Source organism: Squalius cephalus, assembly GCF_949319135.1.
Source record: "Squalius cephalus genome assembly, chromosome: 5".
Lineage (NCBI taxonomy): Eukaryota > Metazoa > Chordata > Actinopteri > Cypriniformes > Leuciscidae > Squalius > Squalius cephalus.
In genome coordinates this window covers 12,745,204-12,771,298 of record NC_137126.1, presented here as the reverse complement: position 1 = coordinate 12,771,298, position 26,095 = coordinate 12,745,204, and positions in this window count along the sequence as shown.

The following is a 26,095-nucleotide window of genomic DNA, read 5'->3' as shown; positions in this document are numbered from 1 at the left end:
TTTGCCATTTCCTGATGTTGTACTTTAACAAACTCCTCCTACAGTTTTGATCTGATCCTCTTCAAATTTGGTGAGTGTAATCTTAAGGCATTTCCTAAAGGCGCCGGGTGGCGGTGGCAGGGGTGCGAGGGCCCTTTCATCGCTGCTTGCAGCTTTAATTATTAGGGCCCGAGCACCGATGGTGAGAGGACCCTATTGTTTTTGCTCCGTTTATTATTATTCTTCTTCTCCAAAGTGAATCGCTTTTTAGAGGGCCTAAACATGCTCGAAAACTCATGAAACTTTGCACACGCTTCAGAAGTGGTGAAAATTTACGTGTGATATGGTTTTCAGAATTGGGGGGGGCAAATTCGGTAAATTATTGCCCCCACATTTTGCCCCGGCTCCTGGTTTCACGTACAGGTATGAAATTTGGTACATACATGTAATGACCCAATACCTACAGAAAAGTCTCTTGGAGCATAGCCCTAAACACAACAGGAAGTGAGCTATTTTGAACTTCCTCCTGGATTTTGGGCATTTTTCGTAATTTCCTGATGTTGTACTTTAACGAACTCCTCCTACAGATTTGATCTGATACTCTTCAAATTTGGTGAGTGTAATCTTAAGGCCTTTGTGACGTTAAATTGCGAAGATCTAGAGTTTTCGTCGAAGGGTGTGCCCTCGGCGGCCTGACAAACATCTATCTATAAATTACAGGAACGTCTGTCTGTCTGTCTGTCTGTGTGTGTGTGTGTCTGTTCCTCGCATATCTCTCGAACCGTTAGTCCGATTGATTTCAAACTCGACAGGTGTCTTGCCACGGGCACGAGTAAGTGCAGTGCCAAGTTTGACATTGTTTGGATGAGAAATGCAAAAGATATCGTTAAATATATCATTTTTAGAAGGTTGTGGTTTAAAAATAAACATTCTGACATTAGAGAGTTGTATCGGTCAAAGAAGCCCCAAGAAGGCTGTGGTTTAAAAATAAACATTCTGACATAAACACTCAGTCAGCTACACTGTTTACTTCTGAATATTATAGTTTGGTTCCCGAACGTGATAAATCCATCTATCTATAAATTACAGAAACGTCCGTCTGTCTGTCTGTGTGTTATTCGCATATCTCTCGAATGTGAGATAACCACTAAATGTGTGAAAACCACTATTTTCTGTTTCAAACTTTCACATAGCATCTTTAGGTTATAACAACATTGAAAATCAAAATCTGGATTTGAATTTTTTAAGATTTATTATAAAAACGGATTATTTTTTCCCAAAAATGCAATAAATTCATGACTTTTTTTTTTTTTTTTTAAATGCTATTAATCCATTGAATCAATATAAAGTTATTTTTGATCATATTGCCATCGCAAGAAATATCTCCTGAACTTTTTTGACGGCGATCAGCTCACAAAAACTGATTTTGCACGGGCACTTTGCACTGCTCCCTGAATCGAGGTGCTTATTCATTTGTGGATGTAAACTGAATCTGTAAGTCAGCTATGCTGTTAGTGTTTACTTCTGAATATTATATTTCATTCTGGTGCGCTTAACGTTGTCGCTACTGTGTAATAGTAGCCTATGCTATTCACCAACTAAACATATCCTATTCAATGCGTTCACAGTCTCTTTCACGGGCATCATTTGTAGTTGCCTATTCACAAACTGTTTGCTCAAGCATAGCGTTTTCTCGGAGTTCACTGTGTGCTTTTTACCATGCACAAATAAAAATGTCACTGAACTTTTGCTGTGTAATTGTAACAATGAGCACACACCAAACCAACAATTACTAAAAACACACACAAAAACTGATTTTGCACGGGCATTTTTTGCACTAGTTCACCCAATTTCGGCCTTTTGGTGATATATGCATGATCAGATAAGTTCAATATTAATGTTGCTTGCAGTTCTGATGTTGCTAGGCAACCACAGACAGCCTGCAGTAACTCAGGCATACAATTTTCAATCTGCCACAAACTTCACATGTTTGATAAGAGTCCTGTCCTGAACACATGCCAATGCTCATTATGATTATAGCAATAGCACCACCTGCTGGTAGCAGGAAGTGTGGCAAATACAAAACGTGCTCGAAAAATCATGAAACTTTGCACACGCTTCAGAAGTGGTGACAATTTACGTGTGATGTGGTTTTAAAAATTGGGTGGGGCAAAATGGCTTACTTATTGCCCCTACATTTTGCCCCGGCTCGACGTTTCACGTACAGGTATGAAATTTGGTACACACATGTAAAGACCCAATACCTACAAAAAAGTCTCTTGGAGCATAGCCCTAAACACAACAGGAAGTCAGTTATTTTGAACTTCCTGTCAGATTTTGGGCAGTTTTTGCCATTTCCTGATGTTGTACTTTAACAAACTCCTACAGTTTTGATCTGATCCTCTTCAAATTTGGTGAGTGTAATCTTAAGGCCTTTCCTAAAGGTGCCGGGTGGCGGTGGCAGGGGTGCGAGGGCCCTTTTCATCGCTGCTTGCAGCTTTAATTATTATTATTATTCTTCTCCGCATTGAATTGCATTTTTGAGGGCCTAAACATGCGCGAAAACTCACAAAACTTTGCACACGCGTCAGAACTGGCGAAAATTTACATCTGATATAGGTTTCAGAATTGGACGGGGCAAAATGGCTCGATAGCGCCACCTATAAAATTTCAACGGAGTGCGCCTCCTGCAACGTTCCACGTACGTGCACGAAATTCGGTACATACGTGTAATGACCTAATACCTACAAAAAAGTCTCTTGGAGCATAGCCCTAAACACAACAGGAAGTCAGCCATTTTGAACTTCCTCTCAGATTTTTGTGCAGTTTTTGCCATTTTCAGGCCTCGTACTTTAACGAACTCCTCCTACAGTTTTAATCTGATCATCTTCAAATTTGGTGAGTGTAATCTTAAGGCCTTTGCGACGTTAAATTGCGAAGATCTTGAGTTTTCGTCGAAGGGCGGGTCCTCGGCGGCCTTACAAATTTCGATGTTTCGCCATGAAACAGGAAGTTGCTGTAACTCAGGCATGGAATGTCCAATCTCCCCCAAACTTCACACGTTTGATAAGAGTTCTGTCCTGAACACATGGCCATGCTCATATTCAGTTATAGTCATAGCGCCACCTGCTGGCAACAGGAAGTGACATGTTTAACACTGTTATGGACTCCTAATAACATATAAAAAAGTGCCAGCAAGTGCGAAACATGCTAACAACATACTAGAAGCATGCTAAAACATGCTAGCAAACTCTTAGCTAAGTGCTAAAGCATGCTATTATTGCAATTAAATAGGAATTTGCTGTAACTCAGGCATGGAATGTCCAATCTGCCCCAAACTTCACACTTTTGATAAGCGTTCTGTCCTGAACACATCTACATGAGAAAATTCAGTTATAGTAATAGCGCCACCTACTGGTAACAGGAAGTGACATGTTTAACACTCTTGTGGTCTCCTAATAACATATAAAAAAGAGCCAACAAGTGCTAAACAGGTTAGCAACATACTAGAAACATGCTAGCAAACACTTAGCTAAGTGCTAAAGCATGCTATTACTGCAATTAAATAGGAATTTGCTGTAACTCAGGCATGTAATGTCCAATCTGCCCCAAACTTCACACATTTGATAAGAATCATGGCCTGAACACATGTCTATGCTCAAATTCAGTTATAGTAATAGCACCACCTACTGGCAACAGGAAGTGACATGTTTAACACTTTGATGCCGTTCTAGCAACATGTTAAAAATGCCATTGAGTTCTATACATGCTAGAAACATGTTAAAACATGCTAGCAGTACTTAGCTAAGTGCTAAACCATGCTAATTCAATGAAACAGGACTTTGTTGTTACTCAAGAAGGCAATGTACAATCTACCCCAAAATTCACACGTTTGATAAGAGTTATCTCTTGAACACATGTCCATGCTCATATTTAGTTATAGTCATAGCGCCACCTGCTGGCAACAGGAAGTGACGTTTAACACTGTTCTTGACTCCTAATAACATATAAAAAAATGCAAGTAGGTGCTAAACATCCTACCAACATACTAGAGACTTGCTAAAACATACTAGCAAACACTTAGCTAAGTGCTAAAGAATGATATTACTGCAATTAAATATGAATTTGCTGTAACTCAGGCAAGGAATGTCCAATCTGCCCCAAACTTCACACTTTTGATAAGCGTTCTGTCCTGAACACATGATCATGCTTACAGTCATAGCGCCACCTGCTGGCAGCAGGAAGTGACATGTTTAACACTGTTATGGACTCCTAATAACATATAAAAAAGTGCCAGCAAGTGCTAAACATGCTAACAACATACTAGAAACATGCTAAAACATGCTAGCAAACTCTTAGCTAAGTGCTAAAGCATGCTATTATTGCAATTAAATAGGAATTTGCTGTAATTCAGGCATGGAATGTCCAATCTGCCCCAAACTTCACACATTTGATAAGAATCATGGCCTGAACACATGTCTATGCTCAAATTCAGTTATAGTAATAGCGCCACCTACTGGCAACAGGAAGTGACATGTTTAACACTTTTATGCCGTTCTAGCAACATGTTAAAAATGCCATTGAGTTCTAAACATGCTAGAAACATGTTAAAACATGCTAACAATGCTTAGCTAAGTGCTAAAGAATGTTAATTCAATGAAACATGACTTTGTTGTTACTCAAGAAGGCAATGTCCAATTTGCACCAAACTTCACACGTTTGATAAGAGTTCTGTCCTGAACACACATCCATGCTCATATTCAGTTATAGCCATAACGCCACCTACTGGCAACAGAAACTGACATGGTTAACACCGTAATGCAGTACTAACCACATAATTATTGTGTACTAAGCATGCTAGAAACAGACTAAACATGCTAGCAACACTTAGCTGAGTCATGAAGCATGCTATTATCACCATTATACAAAACATTTTGTAACTGACTTTGACATACTCTTACTATATATACCTCCTTAAATGTACATTTCCCAACCATGCTCTGTCTTCCTAAAGCCACCGAGTGTTGATGGCACGGGTGCGAGGGCCCTTTCATCGCTGCTTGCAGCTTTAATTATTATTAGGGCCCGAGCACCGATGGTGTGAGGACCCTCTTGGAATTGCTCTGTTTATTATTATTATTATTATTCTTCTCCGCATTGAATTGCATTTTTGAGGGCCTAAACATGCGCGAAAACTCACGAAACTTTGCACACGCGTCAGAACTGGCGAAAATTTACATCTGATATAGGTTTCAGAATTGGACGGGGCAAAATGGCTCGATAGCGCCACCTATAAAAGTTCAACGGAGTGCGCCTCCTGCAACGTTCCACGTACGTGCACGAAATTCGGTACATACGTGTAATGACCTAATACCTACAAAAAAGTCTCTTGGAGCATAGCCCTAAACACAACAGGAAGTCAGCCATTTTGAACTTCCTCTCAGATTTTTGTGCAGTTTTTGCCATTTTCAGGCCTCGTACTTTAACGAACTCCTCCTACAGTTTTAATCTGATCATCTTCAAATTTGGTGAGTGTAATCTTAAGGCCTTTGCGACGTTAAATTGCGAAGATCTTGAGTTTTCGTCGAAGGGCGGGTCCTCGGCGGCCTTACAAATTTCGATGTTTCGCCATGAAACAGGAAGTTGCTGTAACTCAGGCATGGAATGTCCAATCTCCCCCAAACTTCACACGTTTGATAAGAGTTCTGTCCTGAACACATGGCCATGCTCATATTCAGTTATAGTCATAGCGCCACCTGCTGGCAACAGGAAGTGACATGTTTAACACTGTTATGGACTCCTAATAACATATAAAAAAGTGCCAGCAAGTGCGAAACATGCTAACAACATACTAGAAGCATGCTAAAACATGCTAGCAAACTCTTAGCTAAGTGCTAAAGCATGCTATTATTGCAATTAAATAGGAATTTGCTGTAACTCAGGCATGGAATGTCCAATCTGCCCCAAACTTCACACTTTTGATAAGCGTTCTGTCCTGAACACATCTACATGATAATATTCAGTTATAGTAATAGCGCCACCTACTGGCAACAGGAAGTGTCATGTTTAACACGTTGATGCCATTCTAGCAACATGTTAAAAATGCCATTGAGGTCTAAACATGCTAGAAACATGTTAAAACATGCTAGCAATACTTAGCTAAGTGCTAAAGCATGCTAATTCAATGAAACAGGATGTTGTTGTTACTCAAGAAGGCAATGTCCAATATGCGCCAAACTTCACACTTTTAATAAACGTTCTGTCCTGAACACATGACCATGCTCATATTCAGTTACAGTCATAGTGCCACCTGCTGGCAACAGGAAGTGACATGTTAAACACTGTTGTGGACATATAAAAACATATAAAAAAAGTGCCAGCAAGTGCTAAACATGCTAACAACATACTAGAAACATGCTAAAACATGCTAGCAAACACTTAGCTAAGTGCTAAAGCATGCTATTGCTGCAATTAAATAGGAATTTGCTGTAACACAGGCATGGAATGTCCAATCTGCCCCAAACTTCACACGTTTGATAAGAGTCATGGCCTGAACACATCTACATGAGAATATTCAGTTATAGTAATAGCGCCACCTGCTGTCAACAGGAAGTGACATGTTTAACACTGTTGTGGTCTCCTAATAACATATATAAAAGAGCCAGCAAGTGCTAAACAGGTTAGCAACATACTAGAAACATGCTAGCAAACACTTAGCTAAGTGATAAAGCATGCTATTACTGCAATTAAATAGGAATTTGCTGTAACTCAGGCATGGAACGTCCAATCTGCCCCAAACTTCACATGTTTGATAAGAATCATGGCCTGAACGCATGCCTATGCTCAAATTCAGTTATAGTAATAGCGCCACCTACTGGCAACAGGAAGTGACATGTTTAACACGTTGATGCCGTTCTAGCAACATGTTAAAAATGCCATTGAGTTCTAAACATGCTAGAAACATATTAAAACATGCTAGCAATACTTAGCTAAGTGCTAAAGCATGCTAATTCAATGAAACAGGACTTTGTTGTTACTCAAGAAGGCAATGTACAATCTACCCCAAACGTCACACGTTTGATAAGAGTTATCTCTTGAACACATGTCCATGCTCATATTTAGTTATAGTCATAGCGCCACCTGCTGGCAACAGGAAGTGACGTTTAACACTGTTCTTGACTCCTAATAACATATAAAAAAATGCCAGTAGGTGCTAAACATCCTACCAACATACTAGAGACATGCTAAAACATAATAGCAAACACTTAGCTAAGTGCTAAAGAATGATATTACTGCAATTAAATATGAATTTGCTGTAACTCAGGCATGGAATGTCCAATCTGCCCCAAACTTCACACTTTTGATAAGCGTTCTGTCCTGAACACATGACCATGCTTATATTCAGTTACAGTCATAGCGCCACCTGCTGGCAACAGGAAGTGACATGTTTAACACTGTTGTGGACTCCTAATAACATATAAAAAAGTGCCAGCAAGTGTTAAACATGCTAACAACATACTAGAAACATGCTAAAACATGCTAGCAAACTCTTAGCCAAGTGCTAAAGCATGCTATTATTGCAATTAAATAGGAATTTGCTGTAACTCAGGCATGGAATGTCCAATCTGCCCCAAACTTCACACTTTTGATAAGAGTCATGGCCTGAACACATCTACATGAGAATGTTCAGTTATAGTAATAGCGCCACCAACTGGCAACAGGAAGTGACATGTTTAACACGTTGATGCCGTTCTAGCAACATGTTAAAACATGCTAACAATGCTTAGCTAAGTTCTAAAGAATGCTAATTCAATGAAACATGACTTTGTTGTTACTCAAGAAGGCAATGTCCAATTTGCACCAAACTTCACATGTTTGATAAGAGTTCTGTCCTGAACACACATCCATGCTCATATTCAGTTATAGTCATAACGCCACCTACTGGCAACAGAAACTGACATGGTTAACACAGTAATGCAGTACTAACCACATAATTATTGTGTACTAAGCATGCTAGAAACAGACTGAACATGCTAGCAACACTTAGCTGAGTCATGAAGCATGCTATTATCACCATTATACAAAACATTTTGTAACTGACTTTGACATACTCTTACTATATATACCTCCTTAAATGTACATTTCCCAACCATGCTCTGCCTTCCTAAAGCCACCGAGTGTTGATGGCACGGGTGCGAGGGCCCTTTCATCGCTGCTTGCAGCTTTAATTATTATTCTTCTTCTTCTTCTCCGCATTTAATTGCATTTTTGAGGGCCTAAACATGCTCGAAAACTCACGAAACTTTGCACACGCGTCAGAACTGGCGAAAATTTACATCTGATATAGGTTTCAGAATTGGACGGGGCAAAATGGCTCGATAGCGCCACCTATAAAAGTTCAACGGAGTGCGCCTCCCGCAACGTTCCACGTACGTGCACGAAATTCGGTACATACATGTAATGACCTAATACCTACAAAAAAGTCTCTTGGAGCATAGCCCTAAACACAACAGGAAGTCAGCCATTTTGAACTTCCTCTCAGATTTTTGTGCAGTTTTTGCCATTTTCAGGCCTCGTACTTTAACGAACTCCTCCTACAGTTTTAATCTGATCATCTTCAAATTTGGTGAGTGTAATCTTAAGGCCTTTGCGACGTTAAATTGCGAAGATCTTGAGTTTTCGTCAAAGGGCGGGTCCTCGGCGGCCTGACAAATTTCGATGTTTCGCCATGAAACAGGAAGTTGCTGTAACTCAGGCATGGAATGTCCAATCTGCCCCAAACTTCACACTTTTGATAAGCGTTCTGTCCTGAACACATGACCATGCTCATATTCAGTTACAGTCATAGCGCCACCTGCTGGCAACAGGAAGTGACATGTTTAACACTGATATGGACTCCTAATAACATATAAAAAAGTGCCAGCAAGTGCTAAACATGCTAACAACATAATAGAAGCATGCTAAAACATGCTAGCAAACTCTTAGCTAAGTGCTAAAGCATGCTATTATTGCAATTAAATAGGAATTTGCTGTAACTCAGGCATGGAATGTCCAATCTGCCCCAAACTTCACACTTTTGATAAGCGTTCTGTCCTGAACACATCTACATGAGAAAATTCAGTTATAGTAATAGCGCCACCTACTGGTAACAGGAAGTGACATGTTTAACACTCTTGTGGTCTCCTAATAACATATAAAAAAGAGCCAACAAGTGCTAAACAGGTTAGCAACATACTAGAAACATGCTAGCAAACACTTAGCTAAGTGCTAAAGCATGCTATTACTGCAATTAAATAGGAATTTGCTGTAACTCAGGCATGTAATGTCCAATCTGCCCCAAACTTCACACATTTGATAAGAATCATGGCCTGAACACATGTCTATGCTCAAATTCAGTTATAGTAATAGCACCACCTACTGGCAACAGGAAGTGACATGTTTAACACTTTGATGCCGTTCTAGCAACATGTTAAAAATGCCATTGAGTTCTATACATGCTAGAAACATGTTAAAACATGCTAGCAGTACTTAGCTAAGTGCTAAACCATGCTAATTCAATGAAACAGGACTTTGTTGTTACTCAAGAAGGCAATGTACAATCTACCCCAAACTTCACACGTTTGATAAGAGTTATCTCTTGAACACATGTCCATGCTCATATTTAGTTATAGTCATAGTGCCACCTGCTGGCAACAGGAAGTGACGTTTAACACTGTTCTTGACTCCTAATAACATATAAAAAAATGCAAGTAGGTGCTAAACATCCTACCAACATACTAGAGACTTGCTAAAACATACTAGCAAACACTTAGCTAAGTGCTAAAGAATGATATTACTGCAATTAAATATGAATTTGCTGTAACTCAGGCAAGGAATGTCCAATCTGCCCCAAACTTCACACTTTTGATAAGCGTTCTGTCCTGAACACATGATCATGCTTACAGTCATAGCGCCACCTGCTGGCAGCAGGAAGTGACATGTTTAACACTGTTATGGACTCCTAATAACATATAAAAAAGTGCCAGCAAGTGCTAAACATGCTAACAACATACTAGAAACATGCTAAAACATGCTAGCAAACTCTTAGCTAAGTGCTAAAGCATGCTATTATTGCAATTAAATAGGAATTTGCTGTAATTCAGGCATGGAATGTCCAATCTGCCCCAAACTTCACACATTTGATAAGAATCATGGCCTGAACACATGTCTATGCTCAAATTCAGTTATAGTAATAGCGCCACCTACTGGCAACAGGAAGTGACATGTTTAACACTTTTATGCCGTTCTAGCAACATGTTAAAAATGCCATTGAGTTCTAAACATGCTAGAAACATGTTAAAACATGCTAACAATGCTTAGCTAAGTGCTAAAGAATGTTAATTCAATGAAACATGACTTTGTTGTTACTCAAGAAGGCAATGTCCAATTTGCACCAAACTTCACACGTTTGATAAGAGTTCTGTCCTGAACACACATCCATGCTCATATTCAGTTATAGCCATAACGCCACCTACTGGCAACAGAAACTGACATGGTTAACACCGTAATGCAGTACTAACCACATAATTATTGTGTACTAAGCATGCTAGAAACAGACTAAACATGCTAGCAACACTTAGCTGAGTCATGAAGCATGCTATTATCACCATTATACAAAACATTTTGTAACTGACTTTGACATACTCTTACTATATATACCTCCTTAAATGTACATTTCCCAACCATGCTCTGTCTTCCTAAAGCCACCGAGTGTTGATGGCACGGGTGCGAGGGCCCTTTCATCGCTGCTTGCAGCTTTAATTATTATTATTATTATTATTTTGTCAACCTTTCGGGCACTTTTGGGGCCCTTAACATGCTCGAAAACTCTTGAAATTTTGCACACAGGTCAGAACCCGCGGCCATCAGGGCCGGGCTGAAGCTGGTACCCGGGCGTGGCAGGGGGCCTCGACAGCGCCCCCTGGAACGGGATCCGAACACTTGTCCATAAATCAGACACGCTTGCATGTAATAATATGAAACTCGGTACACATGTAGACCTCATCGGGCCGAACAACTTTCGTGCTCTAAGTTTTACGCCAGACCAACAGGAAGTCAGCTATTATGGGTTGTTTGGAAACGCATGCTGTGGAATTTGATGTACTCCTCCTAGGAAATTCATCCATTCGCCTCCAAACTCGGTCGGCATGAAGTCAAGACATTGAGGATGCTAAATTGCGGACGGATTTTTGATATCTCGAACGGTTTGGCCGTGGCAAGGAAACGAATTTATGGCGAATAATTCAAACAGGAAGTGTGTTATAACTTCTGCATACATTAACTGATCTTGATGAAACTTCAGCAGTGTGTTAGTTGTAAGAGGCCGATCACATGGATGTGACATTTGTGAGTCAAAGTTATAGCGCCACCAACTGGCAACAGGAAGTGTGTCACTTTCAAAATGCTTTGAAATCACCCTCTTATTTTTACCCGATTTGCTTAAAACTTTATGTGTATAATGTAAACACACGGCAGATGTAGACCTGTGAAAGGATTATTGATATCTTAGATACTGTTGCCGTGGCAACGCATTAAACTTTAATATTGTTTTCGGATGCTTTTGAGACTCTTCACATGCTTGAAAATGCATGAAACTCGACAGACACATCACATTTATTATCCAGTAGACATGTGCAAAGTTTCAGAAACGGGAGTGGTGAAATGGCTCAGTAGCGCCACCTTTAGTCAAAAATGGGGGCTTAGTTTTTCCTAGAATCACAAAACTTGGTAGGTGTATTGTTCTCATCAAGCCGGACAACTTTCTAATTTACAGTCATAACCTCAGACCACCAGGAAGTCAGATATTTTGGTTTGAATGTGGATTTTCTGGAGAATTTTCTCTCTCTCTCTGTGTGTCTGTGTGTGTGTGTGTGTGTGGGGGGGGGGGGGTTGTATATTCCATTTAATCTTTGTTTTTCAAGGTTTCAGGGGCTTTTGGGGCCCTTAACGTGCTCAAAAACTCTTGAAACTTTGCACACAGGTCAGAACCCGCGGCCATCAGGGCCGGGCTAAAGCTGGTACCCGGGCGTGGCAGGGGGGCTCAACAGCGCCCCCTGGAACAGCATCCAAAAACTTGGTCCATAAATCAAACACGCTTGCATGTAATAATATGAAACTCGGTACACATATAGATCTCATTGGGCCGAACAACTTTCATGCTCTAAGTTTTATGCCAGCCCAACAGGAAGTCGGCTATTCAGGGTTGTTTGAAAAACGCATGCTGTGGAATTTAATGTACTCCTCCTACAGAATTCATCCGATCCCCACCAAACTCGGTCAGCGTGAAGTCAAGACATTGAGGATGCTAAATTGCGGACGGATTTTTGATATCTCGAATGGTTTGGCCGTGGCGAGGAAACAAATTTATGGCGAGAAAAGAGAAAAAGGAAGTGTGTTATAACTTCTGCATACATTAACTGATCTTGATAAAACTTCAGCAGTGTGTTCGTTTTCAGAGGCCGATCACATTGATGTGACTATTGTGAGTCAAAGTTATAGCGCCACCAACTGGCAGCAGGAAGTGTGTCACTTTCAAAATTATTTGAAGTCACCCTCTTATGTTTACCCGATTTGCTTCAAACTTTATGTGTATAATGTAGACACACGGCAGATGTAGACCTGTGAAAGGATTATTGATATCTTAGATACTGTTGCCGTGGCAACGCATCAAACTTTAATATTCTTTTCGGATGCGTTTGAGACTCTTAGCATGCTTGAAATTGGATGAAACTCGACAGATACATCACATTTATTAGCCAGTAGACATGTGAAAAGTTTCAGAAACGGGCGTGGCAGGGGGGCTCAACAGCGCCCCCTTGAACGGGGTCTGAAATCTTGGTCCATATATCAAACACGCTTGCATGAATTAATATGAAACTCGGTACACATATAGATCTCATCGGGCCGAACAACTTTCCCTCTGTCAAGTTTCACGCCAGCCCAACAGGAAGTCGGCTATTATGGGTTGTTTGGAAAACGCTTGCTGTGGAATGTGAAATACTCCTCCTAGAAAATTCATCCCATCCCCACCAATCTCGGTGTGCATGAAGTCAAGACATTGAGGATGCTAAATTGCGGACGGATTTTTGATATCTCGAACGGTTTGGCCGTGGCGAGGAAACGAATTTATGGCGAGAAAAGAGAGACACGAAGTGTTATAACTTCTGCACACATGAACTGATCTTCATGAAACTTCAGCAGTGTGTTCGTGGTAAGAGGCCGGTCAGATGGATGCAACTATTGTGAGTCAAAGTTATAGCGCCACCAACTGGCAACAGGAACTGTGTCACTTTCAAAATGCTTTTGACAAAATGGGGGGGTTACTTTTACCCACAGTTACAAAAATCAGTACATATATTGGTCTCATCGAGCCGGACAAGTTTCTAATTTACAGTCATTAGCTCTGACCAACAGGAAGTCAGATATTTTGGTTTGAATGTGGATTTATTTGCAAAATCGGCCTCTGAATTTTATATATATATATATATATATATATTTAAAGTGACAAGACAGAGAATATTACTTGTCCGATAATATATATATATATATATATATATATATATATATATATATATATATATATATATATATATATATATATATAGCTGCGAGCAGCGATGGAGGGCCCAAGCTGGTGACACCGCCACCCCGGTGCCTTTAGTGTAACTTTAGTGCCTTTAGTGCCACCGGCTTGGGCCCGCAATCGCTGCTCGCAGCTATATTCATTCTTCTTCTTCTTCTTCTCCAAAGTGAATTGCTTTTTAGAGGGCCTAAACATGCTCGAAAACTCATGAAACTTTGCACACGCTTCAGAAGTGGTGAAAATGTACGTGTGATATGGTTTTCAAAATTGGGTGGGGCAAATTCGGTAAATTATTGCCCCCACATTTTGCCCCGGCTCTACATTTCACGCACAGGTATGAAATTTGGTACATACATGTAATGACCCAATACTTATAAAAAAGTCTCTTGGAGCATAGCCCTAAACACAACAGGAAGTGAGCTATTTTGAACTTCCTCCTAGATTTTGGGCATTTTTCGTAATTTCCTGATGTTGTACTTTAACGAACTCCTCCTACAGATTTGATCTGATCCTCTTCAAATTTGGTGAGTGTAATCTGAAGGCCTTTGCGACGTTAAATTGCGAAGATCTTGAGTTTTCGTCGAAGGTTGTGCCCTCGGCGGCCTGACAAATGTTCACCCAATTTCGGCCTTTTGGTGATATATGCATGATCAGATAAGTTCAATATTAATGTTGCTTGCAGTTCCGATGTTGCTAGGCAACCACAGACAGCCTGCATTAACTCAGGCATACAATTTTCAATCTGCCCCAAACTTCACATGTTTGATAAGAGTCCTGTCCTGAACACATGACCATGCTCATTATGGTTATAGCAATAGCGCCACCTGCTGGTAGCAGGAAGTGTGGCAAACACAAAACGTGCTCGAAAAATCATGAAACTTTGCACACGCTTCAGAAGTGGTAAAAATGTACGTGTGATGTGGTTTTCAAAATTACTTATTGCCCCTACATTTTGCCCTGGCTCGACGTTTCACGTACAGGTATGAAATTTGGTACATACATGTAAAGACCCAATACCTACAAAAAAGTCTCTTGGAGCGTAGCCCTAAACACAACAGGAAGTCAGCTATTTTGAACTTCCTCTCAGATTTTGGGCAGTTTTTGCCATTTCCTGATGTTGTACTTTAACAAACTCCTCCTACAGTTTTGATCTGATCCTCTTCAAATTTGGTGAGTGTAATCTTAAGGCATTTCCTAAAGGCGCCGGGTGGCGGTGGCAGGGGTGCGAGGGCCCTTTTCATCGCTGCTTGCAGCTTTAATTGTTTATATTTTTTTGCTTCATTGCAAGTGTATGACATTTGGTATAGAAATAAAAAATGGTAATTAATTGCTTTTCCTAAAAATGAGAAAGAAAATACAGGGTATTAAAACAGTATGAACTACAAATAAAGTCAGTATGTGAGGCTAAATAGATGTGTTTTATTCTGAATTAGGTAAGATGTGTGTTTCCATTTTAGTTTCAGCAATCCCTTCACTCGATTGGGATGTTCTCTTTTGTTCTGGGCGGCAAGTGCAGTAACTGTAACATCGGGCATATTTTGTAGTATTAAACACATATTTATACCGACTTCATCAGGCTCCGAAAATTCTTCACAAAGAACACAAAGAATGGCCTTCTCAGCTGCCATAGTTGCAACTTTTGCGTCATCAGAACAGTGTGTTCAACGCATCAACGTTTCTGTTTAAAAAACGTTGTGCAACGTTTTGTCGGGGCTGAACGCAGCCCAGATGACGGATCAGTTTGATCCTCGGCTGACAAATCACCTCCGTGAAGTTGGCACCCCATAAAACGAAATAATCTCCAAACCTATGCCATTCGTTTGTGCCTATGGTTTGTGCTGATTTGTGCCGCAAAAACGAACGTTTGTGCTGGTTTGGTGTTTGAGATAATGGACATTATTTTTTTGGTTGTGTGACGTCACTCTCCACCCCATGTCATTCAAATCGCTCCAAACCGGTGTCATTCGTTTGTGCTCGGTTTGTGCCATTAAAACAAACACAGTATCTATTTTCCTTTCGCAGATAAACACATTTTATTTGGGAGCTGTGACGTCACTCTCCATCCCATTTCGTCTAAATCGCACAAAAAACTGTCGTTCGTCTGTGCTCGGTTTGTGCCGATTTGTGCCGTTAAAATGAGCATTGTATCTATATCCCCTCCTTTAGAAAAACAAATATAATTCGGGGCAGTGACGTCACTCTCCACCCACCTAAATCGCACCAAACCGGTGTCGTTCGTTTGTGCCGTTGAAAGAAACATTGCAACTACGACCCCCTCTTAAACATAAAATAAATAAACTTTTTAAGGACAGTTACATAACGGTCCACCCCATATGGTCCAAATCGTTGCAAAACTGTGCCGCTCGTCTGTGCTCGATGTTTGCCGGTTTGTGCCGTTACGATATGAACATTGTATCTTTTCCCCCTCCTTAGAAATAACACATTGGATTCGGGATAGTGGCGTCACTCTCCACCCCATGCCGTCCAAATCGCCCCAAACCTGTGCTTTTTGTTTCTGCTCGATTTGTGCTGTAGAAAGAACCATCATAAATTATTCAATTCTTTAGACATCACAAAATCTTTGGAGGAGTAGCCTAGTGACGTCACGCAAGCAAGCCGCGTTCTCCATCCATCTCGTCTACAAACCTGTCTGGTTCGTTTGTGCTCGCAATGCTGTCATTGTTCTTTTCTTTAAGTCAAGTCATCTTCATTTATATAGCGCTTTTAACAACGTAGATTGTTTCAAAGCAGCTTCACAGAGATAAGCGTATAATTTAAGGTAACAGAGATTGTTTTGGCTTTATAGCAGAGTTAAGTTATTTTCCATCTAAAGTTAGTTTTGATTGATTTGCTTCCGTCGCAACGATCATTTGTTATTAAATTAGGGGCCGCTAAGACGACACCATTCCCTCTACACAGACTTTAAACGCGAACCTGTGAGAAACGCTGATGGCGTTCACATGCGCATTTAGAATGGGTTCTATAGTTATGTGCGTTTGAAAATACGCAGGTTTGGAATTCCCTACAAGCCAAGCCTAAACAAAGTACTTGTCTTTCCTTATAAATTTTGATAAAGAATTTTATTTTATTTTGTTGCTTTGGGGTAGGAACGCGAAACGAATTTCCCGACAACGCCTTATCTGTAGAGTGGTAGAGGGATCCTCCATAGGGAGAGACTAGTTGGCACTTCAGCACTGCGTTGTCATCGGTCCAGGCGAAGGTCCTTCGTCAGATCTGGATACGGCCTGGATCCGGCAGGCTGCAGGAAAACCTCGGGATAAACACAGACACTAAAATTAGCGTAGATGCCATTCTTCTCATGATGTAACGAGTACATCAGGATTTATGGGAAGTGTTCCCGGTTCCGGCTGACCTAATCTATGCAGCCTAACATTAAATTATAGAAGTCTATAATGTATTATGTGAATGCTAGGTCAAAGAGATGTGTCTTTAATCTGGCTTTGAACTGACAGAGTGTGTCTGCTTCCCGGACAATGGTAGGAAGACTGTTCCAGAGTTTTGGTGCTAAATAGGAGAAGGATCTACCACCAGCAGTCGATTTTGATATTCTAGGTATTATCAACTGGCCGGAATTTTGAGATCGCAATAGACGTGACGGACTATAATGCGTTAAGAGCTCGCTCAAGTACTGCGGAGCTAAACCATTTAGTGCTTTGTAAGTAATCAGCAATATTTTAAAATTTATGCGATGTTTAATAGGGAGCCAATGCAGTTTTGACAGAACCGGGCTAACATGGTCATACTTCCTGGTTCTGGTAAGAACTCGAGCTGCTGCGTTTTGAACCAGCTGTAGTTTGTTTATTAAACGTGCAGGGCAACCACCCAGTAGAGCATTGCAATAATCTAGCCTTGAGGTCATGAACGCATGAACTAATTGTTCCGCATTTGTCAATGAGAGCATATGGCGTAATTTAGATATATTTTTAAGATGGAAAAATGCAGTTTTACAGATACTAGACACGTGACTTTCAAATGAAAGATTGGTATCAAAGAGCACACCCAGGTTCCTAACCGACGACGAAGACTTAACAGAGCAGCCATCAAGTGTTAGACAGTATTCTAGGTTATTACGTGAGGAAGTTTTTTGTCCAATAATTAGAAACTCTGTTTTTTCAGAATTTAGAAGTAGGAAATTACGAGTCATCCAATTTTTTATATCTGCTATGCATTCCGTTAATTTTATGAATTGATAAGTTTCATTAGGTTTTGAAGAAATATACAGCTGAGTATCGTCAGCATAACAGTGAAAGCTAATTCCATGTTTCCTAATGATATCTCCTAATGGTAGCATGTACAGAGTGAACAGCAGCGGTCCTAGTACTGAGCCTTGTGGTACGCCATACTGAACTTGTGATCGATGAGACATCTCATCATTTACTGCTACAAACTGATAACGGTCAGATAAGTATGATTTAAACCATGCTAGTGCATTTCCCGTAATGCCAACATAATGTTCTAATCTATTTAAAAGAACGTTGTGGTCAATGGTGTCAAACGCAGCACTAAGATCGAGTAACACTAATAGCGAGATACAACCACGATCGGATGATAAGAGCAAATCATTTGTGACTCTAACGAGAGCTGTCTCGGTACTATGGTACGGTCTAAATCCTGACTGGAAATCCTCGCAGATATCATTTCTTTCAAGAAAGGAACACAGTTGTGAGGATACTGCCTTTTCTAATATCTTTGACAGAAAAGGTAGATTCGAGATCGGCCTGTAATTGACTAATTCTGTAGGATCAAGTTGCGTTTTTTTTAACAAGCGGTTTAATCATAGCCAGCTTAAAGTTTTTTGGTACGTATCCTAGAGACAAAGATGAATTAATGATATTAAGAAGAGGATCTAGGACCTCTGGAAGCATCTCTTTCAGTAGCTTAGTTGGTATAGGGTCTAACATACATGTTGTCGATTTAGATGATTTAATGAGTTTAGTAAATTCTTCCTCTCCTATAGCAACGAATGAATCAAATTTTTCCTCAGGGAGGCTACAATGCACTGCCTGATGCGATACTGTAGTAGACGGTTGCATAGTTATAATTTTGTCCCTGATATTATCAATCTTATAAGTGAAGAAGTTCATAAAATCATTACTGCTGTGTTGCTTGGAAACTTCTGGGCTTGAAGCTTTATTTTTCGTTAGTTTAGCCACCGTTTCAAATAAATACCTAGGATTATGTTTATTTTCTTCTAATAGGGTTGAAAAATAAGCAGATCTAGCCGCTTTTAAAGCCTCTCTGTAAGTAATTGAGCTCTCCTTCCATGAAATGCGAAATACCTCTAGTTTTGTTTTCTTCCAGTTGCGCTCCATTTTTCTGGCTGCTCTCTTAAGGGCCTGAGTGTGCTCGTTGTACCACGGCGTTGGACTATTTTCTTTAATCTTCTTTAAGCGCAACGGAGCAACTGTGTCTAAAGTGCTGGAAAAGAGAGAGTTAAAAGTTTCTGTTGCAATATCGAGTTCTTCTAAGCTATCTGGGATGCTGAGATGATGAAACTGATCAGGAAGATTATTAATAAAGCAATCTTTAGTAGCAGAAGTAATAGGTCTAACATATTTGAAACACGGAGTCGGCTTTGCAGCCTTGGCTAAGTGCAAATTACACGAAACTAGATAATGATCTGAGATGTCATCGCTCTGCTGCAGAATTTCAACGGCATCCACATCTATTCCATGTGATAATATTAGATCTAGAGTATGATTACGACGATGAGTAGGTCCTGACACGTGTTGTCTAACTCCAATTGAATTTACAATGTCTTTAAATGCCAATCCCAATGCATCTTTTTCATTATCGATGTGTATATTAAAATCACCAACAATTAGTACTTTATATGCAGTCAATATTAATTCTGATAGAAAGTCCGCAAATTCTTTGATAAAGTCTGTATGGTGCCCTGGTGGCCTGTATACAGTACCCAGCACAAATCTCAAACGTGATTTATCGTTTACCTATATATTTTTACATTAAGCACCAATGCTTCAAAAGAATTATATTTGAAACTTGATTTCTTAGTGGTTTTGAAACTATTACTATAAATTACAGCAACACCACCCCCTTTGCGTTTCAGACGAGGCTCATGTTTATAACAGTAATCTTGCGGGGTTGATTCATTTAAAGTAATGTAATCGTTTGGTTTTAGCCAGGTTTCTGTCAAACACAGCAAATCTAGGTTATTATCTGAAATCATATCGTTAACAACGAGTGCTTTTGAAGTAAGCGATCGAATATTCAGCAACCCAAGCTTTAGCATTTGCTCATCTGTATTATAGCTGTTTTTTATTTGTTGAACATCAATTAAATTTTTAACCTTAGATGGGTTAAAACGTTTTTTGGATTTCCAAATTCGGGGAACAGACACAGTCTCTATATGATGATAGCTAGGTGAAAGAGGCTCTATGTGATAGGATTTATCTGACCTGGGTGACGCGAGGCCGCTAGCAGACGGTCGGTTTAGCCAGTCTGTCTGCTTCCTGACCTGAGCCCCAGATTGTCATGTTTGAGCTCTAAGACTATGAGCCATATTACTAGAGAGAAGAGCAGCACCATCCCAGGAGGGATGAATACCATCTCTTTTCAACAGGTCAGGTTTGCCCCAAAAACTTTTCCAATTGTCTATGAATTCTATATTATGTTGCGGACACCACCGAGACAGCCAACCGTTAAGCGAACACAATCTACTAACTATCTCATCACTCCTGCGAACAGGAAGGGGGCCAGAGCAAATTACAGTCCTTGACATCGTACTTGCAAGTTCACACACCTCTTTAATATTAATTTTGGTGATCTCCGACTGGCGGAGTCGAACATCATTAGTGCCGACATGAATAATGATCTTAGAGAATTTATGATTAGCATTAGCCAGCACTTTTAAATTTGCTTTGATGTCAGGCGCTCTGGCTCCCGGCAAACATGTGACTATGGTGGTTGGTGTCTCTATTTTCACGTTCCGTGTAATAGAATCGCCAATAACTAGGGCACAATCATTCTCAGTGGGTGTTTCACTGAGCGGGGCAAATCGATTTGTTATGGTAATCGGAACGGAAGAGTGGTTTTTAGATCCGCGACTAGAGCGATCCCTCACTGTCACCCATTTGCCCGGCTGCAAAGGCTCTACTTCAGCCGGAACCACGCCATGTAAAGTGTTCACTATTCTATGCGCATCCAAAACATCTAAAGCACTAGCACTCTTACTATCCTCAATTAAAGTTTGGATGCGTGTTTCTAATTCTGAAATCTTCTCTGTCAACCTAACTGTCTCCTTACATTTATCACATATAAATCCTATATTGTCGACAGAGAAGGCTATACTAAACATGTGACATGAAGTGCAAGTGACAATAACAGGACAAGACATTACTCACCGTGTTTGTTGACTGATTCTTACTCACCTGAGCTTTTTATGAACTCAAAGGCGCGGACGCGCGAGAGAAAAATAAATAAATAAAATAGCTGAGCGCACGGGTCGCGCGTTAACAGGCTAGCGAATTACTAGCGTTTTGTGCTAGTAGTACTAATAACAAAAGCTAGCGATGTCAGGTTAATCTGAGATGTTGGGTAAAATGTAGTAGTATAAACAACTAGAAATGGTAGTAAAATGATGGTTCATAACAAAGAAATATAAGGCTAAGACGGAGCTTACCGCACCGAAGCACACAAACACACTCACAGCAGGCAGCGAGGCAGACAGGAGCAATCGATCAGCGATTCAGCGATCTTCACTAAGTCCAATAGTCATTTAGATATGGGAATGTTTTATTTTAGATTTGTGCTAGATATTGACATTTGGTCTTTATACAGTAATCACCAATGCACTATGATATGTAATGTACTGTCACTTCCCTGGCTGTAGGCTACGTGTGACTGATGCTTTAATTTTGTATTCAAATAAATTAAAATAACCAATAAGTTTATTATTTTTTTTTTTTGTGTAGTGTCTTAAGTTTTCTGAATACTTTTAACAGCTTACAGACATTTAAAGTCTTTCTGCCCCCTTAAAAACATTTGTTTACCCTAAGCACTGCATAGTGGGAAAACAAAACAGGAAAGGTTATCTGGCTTTGAAAAAGGTATGTGCTCTGAGATAAAATACTAAAGTACTAAAATCATGTGTGCAGGTCAATACAATTTACTGGATCGTTTTAACAAATAAGAAATTGATAGACACGTCAAAGATGTGAAACTTTTTATTAATTTTGGGCAATCAGGTAAATGTATCATGTCCAAATGATTGTCCATTGGTCACATTAGTAAGAGTAAACCTATGACATTCTAATGCCATGCCATAAAATTCATTAAGTTATTAGTTAAGATATGTACAGCAATGTACATTTCATGGCAAAAAGCTTGATATTATGCAGAGGAAATGACAGAAAGCAATATACAAGTGGCATATGTGTTCCATTTAATCCTCTGAACTCATATATGTAACTTTACATTGTGAACAGACTAAAATGTAACTAATTCACAGAAAAGATTGCCACCCATCCTGTACTGGCCAATTTCAGTTGTTGCTACTTTTCTTATAACTGGAGAATGTGTTGTCTTTTCTAGCTCTTTTGTAATGAATTTAGTTCACAAAAGGATTCTTAGTAAATCTTAAAGGGATAGTTCACCCAAAAATGAAAATTCTGTCATCATTTACTCACCCTCAAGTTGTTTCAAACCTGTAAGAATTTATTTTTTCTGCTGAACACAAAAGATATTTTGAAAAATGTCTGTAACCAAACAGTTGATGGACCCCATTGACTTCCATAGTAGGAAAAAAAATACTATGGAAGTCAATGGGGTCCATCAACTGTTTGATTACAGACATTTTTCAAAATATCTTCTTTTGTGTTCAGCAGAAAAAAGAAATTCTTACAGGTTTGAAACAACTTGAGGGTGAGTAAATGATGACAGAATTTTCATTTTTGGGTGAACTATCCCTTTAATCTGACCGATATATATATATATATTTTTTTTTTTTTTTTTTTTCTGAACTCATTGACTTGGTGATCCATATCACTGGAATGAAAGATTAACAGAAAACAATGACTTTGAGATGAGATTTTTACTGAAATATTGAAAATTCAGTCTGTTATTATTTAAAGCCACCAAATGATGGGTTCTCTAGTCATAAAAAAGTAGCAATATCTAAACACGGCCAATATAGGATGGATGACAAGATTTTCTGAGGTAAATCTAATTGAATGACCTCAGAACAATTGGACTATTGTAACGAAGCACCAGACTCAGTAGGATCCATTTGCAGCTTTATTAAGAATAGTCGTACAGGCAGGGTCAACAACAGCAGACAGAGCATTGGAGAAAACACAGAGAACATCCGAGTAACAGGCAGAGGTCAGGGCGGGCAGCAATAATCAGAGTCCAATAAACAATCCAAGTCAGGCCAGGCAGAGAAACAATCAGGAAATGGTGAAACAGTCCAAGGTCAGAAATACAAGAAGCAAACACGGGTAATAGCGCTCAGTAGTGACAGCCAGGGCAAATCAAGACTTCGCAGAGATGTGGTGTGTGGAAGTGGCTTATATGTGTGTGTGTAAATGGGGTGCAGGTGTGTTGCGCAATCAGTCCCAGGTGAGAGGTATTATGGGAATTTGAGTTCAAAACGAAATGGTTAATATTCAGGAGACGGATCCCTCCGGTGGTGCGGAGGAGGCGGTATGGGAGCCTCCTCTGTAACAGAGCCCTCCCCCTGTGAGCGGCTCCTGACGCGAGGAGGCAAACGACGCCGGGGCCTTCCACAAGGTCGAGGGGCCGGTTTCTCCGGGTGCATCCAGTGAAATTCCTCAGTGAGTGTGGGGTCCAGGATATCCCCTGAATTGACCCAGGATTGCTCCTCCGGACCGAACCCCTCCCAGTCAACCAGATACTGGAGAATATTACCCCGATGTCTGGAGTCAAGCAACTTGTGCACACGATACGCCTCCTCACCGTCGACCAGAATAGGTGGGGGAGTCTGAGAGGCGGCTCCCTCCTCCGGCTCTCCCCTCGGACCACCGGCAGGTTTTAGCAGGGAAACATGAAAAGTAGGAGAAATACGATAATTAGCGAGCAGGTCTAATCGAAATGATACAGGAGATATTTGCTTAACAATTTGGAACGGATCAACATACCTGGAACTGAGTTTGCGACATGGAAGTCGGAGTTGTAGATCTCTGGTGGAAAGCCATACCCATTGGCCGATGTGGTACTCTGGAGCTGGGCGGCGCTGGAGGTTGGCTTGTTGCTCTTGTCGTCTGACAGCATGAAGTAAGTGAGTGTGTGCTTTATCCCAGACCTCCTCGCTCTTGTGTAGCCATTCAGGGATGGATGGAAGTTCTGTGGGCTCGTCGGACCAGGGGAAGAGAGGAGGTTGGAAACCAAGTATACATTTGAAGGGAGTTATGCCAGTGGCGGGTTTGACCAGTGAATTTCAACATCAGCTTGATGTTGTTGACAGTAAGATTGGAGGAAGCGGATGACGTCTTGATTAAGGCGTTCAGTTTGGCCGTTTGACTGAGGATGGTAACCTGAGGTAAGGCTGATGTTTACATTTAGATGCTTGAAGAATGCTGTCCAAACTCTGGAGGTGAATTGAGGTCCCCAGTCTGATACTATATCTTCAGGTAAGCCATAGAATCTGAACACTTAGTTGCAAAGGAGCTCTGCTGTTTCGAATGCAGTGGGAAGTTTGGTTAGAGGGATTAATCGGCAAGCCTTGGAAATTTGATCCACGATGGTGAGTATGGTGGTGTATCCTTGGGAAATGGGTAGGTTGGTGATGAAGTCGATGGCGATGTGAGACCAGGGACGTTGAGGTATCGGAAGTGGGTTTAAGAGACCAGCAGGTAATTTTCGGAGTGATTTGGAGGTGTGACAATTGGTGCAGTTCTGAACGTGCTTGATGGTATCTGACAGAAGAGTTGGCCACCAGAAGCGATTTTGGAGTAATTGTGTGGTGGCAGTGATTCCAGGGTGACCAGATCGTAGTGGATCTGGGACGAAGAGGAGGTTCGCTGGGCATTCGGTGGGAGGTGGTACTTGGAGGTTAGCTTGTTGAATCTCAGTGATGATATCCCATTGAACGGGAGCTACTAGCAGATGTTCGTGAAGGATGTTTTCAGGAGTTGGATTTTGGGCTGTTTCCTCAGTTTGACGAGAGAGAGTGTCAGCTTTGGTGTTCTTGGTGCCTGATCGATATGTGACAGTGAAATTAAATCTGGTGAAGAACAAAGCCCATCTGGCCTGATGGGGATTAAGACGTTTGGCGGATCGTAGATACTTGAGGTTCTTGTGGTCAGTGAGAATGATGAACGGTTGACTTGCTCCCTCCAGCCAATGGCGCCATTCTTCCAAGGCTAGCTTCATGGCTAGCAATTTGCGATTGCCCACGTCGTAGTTACATTCGGCTGGAGAAAGTTTGCGGGAAAAGAAAGCACAAGGGTACATCTTGGCTGGATTGCCTTGCCGTTGCGATAAGATGGCTCCTACTCCCGTATTGGAGGCATCTACTTCTACAATAAATTGTCGTTCAGGATCAAAATGGGTGCTGATGTGAATCGAGTCTTTAATTCCTGAAACGCTTGATGTGCTTCTGTGGTCCAGTGCAGACGAGCTGTGTGACGTTTGGTCATGGCAGTCAAAGGAGCGACTATGAGACTGAAGTTTCTTATAAACCATCTGTAGAAGTTCGCAAACCCCAGGAAACGTTGTAGCTCCTTAATGGTTTGAGGTAATGGCCAGTCCAAAACTCCTTGACTTTCTTCTCATCCATAGCTACCCCCTCTTGGCTGATGACGTACCCCAGAAATGATATGCTCGCCTGATGAAACTCACATTTCTCGACTTTGGCATAAAGTTGATATTGTATGAGACGTTGTAAGACCAATCTGACCTGACGGATGTGCTCCTCCATAGAGTTTGAGTAGATCAAGATGTCGTTGATGTATACAATCACCCATTTATCCAGCATATCCCGAAAGATGTCATTCATGAAGGACTGTTAGCCAGGCCGAAGGGCATAACCTGGTATTCATAGTGCCCACTAGTGGTTGAGAACGCAGTTTTCCACTCGTCAACTTCGCGGATGCGGATCAGGTTGTAAGTGTTGCGTAAATCTAGTTTGGTGTAATACTTGGCTTGACGGAGTTGTTCTAAGGCGGCTGGAACAAGTGGTAGAGGGTATCTGAACTTGACCGTGTTTTCATTCAACCCCTGGTAATCGATGCATGGTTGAAGCCCTCCGTCCATTTTTTTTTCACGAAGAAGAAGCCAGCGGCTGCTGGTGATGTGGAGGGTCTGATGAAACCTTTAGTTAGCTCGTCTTCTATGTAGTGCTTCATGGCCTCGGATTCAGGTTGGGATAGAGGAAATATTCTTCCCTTTGGGGGTGTGGTACCGGGTATTAGATCAATGGCACAGTCAGTCGAGCGATGTTCAGGAAGTTGTAAGGCTTTTTCCTTGCTGAAGGCTTAAGAGAGATCGGCATAC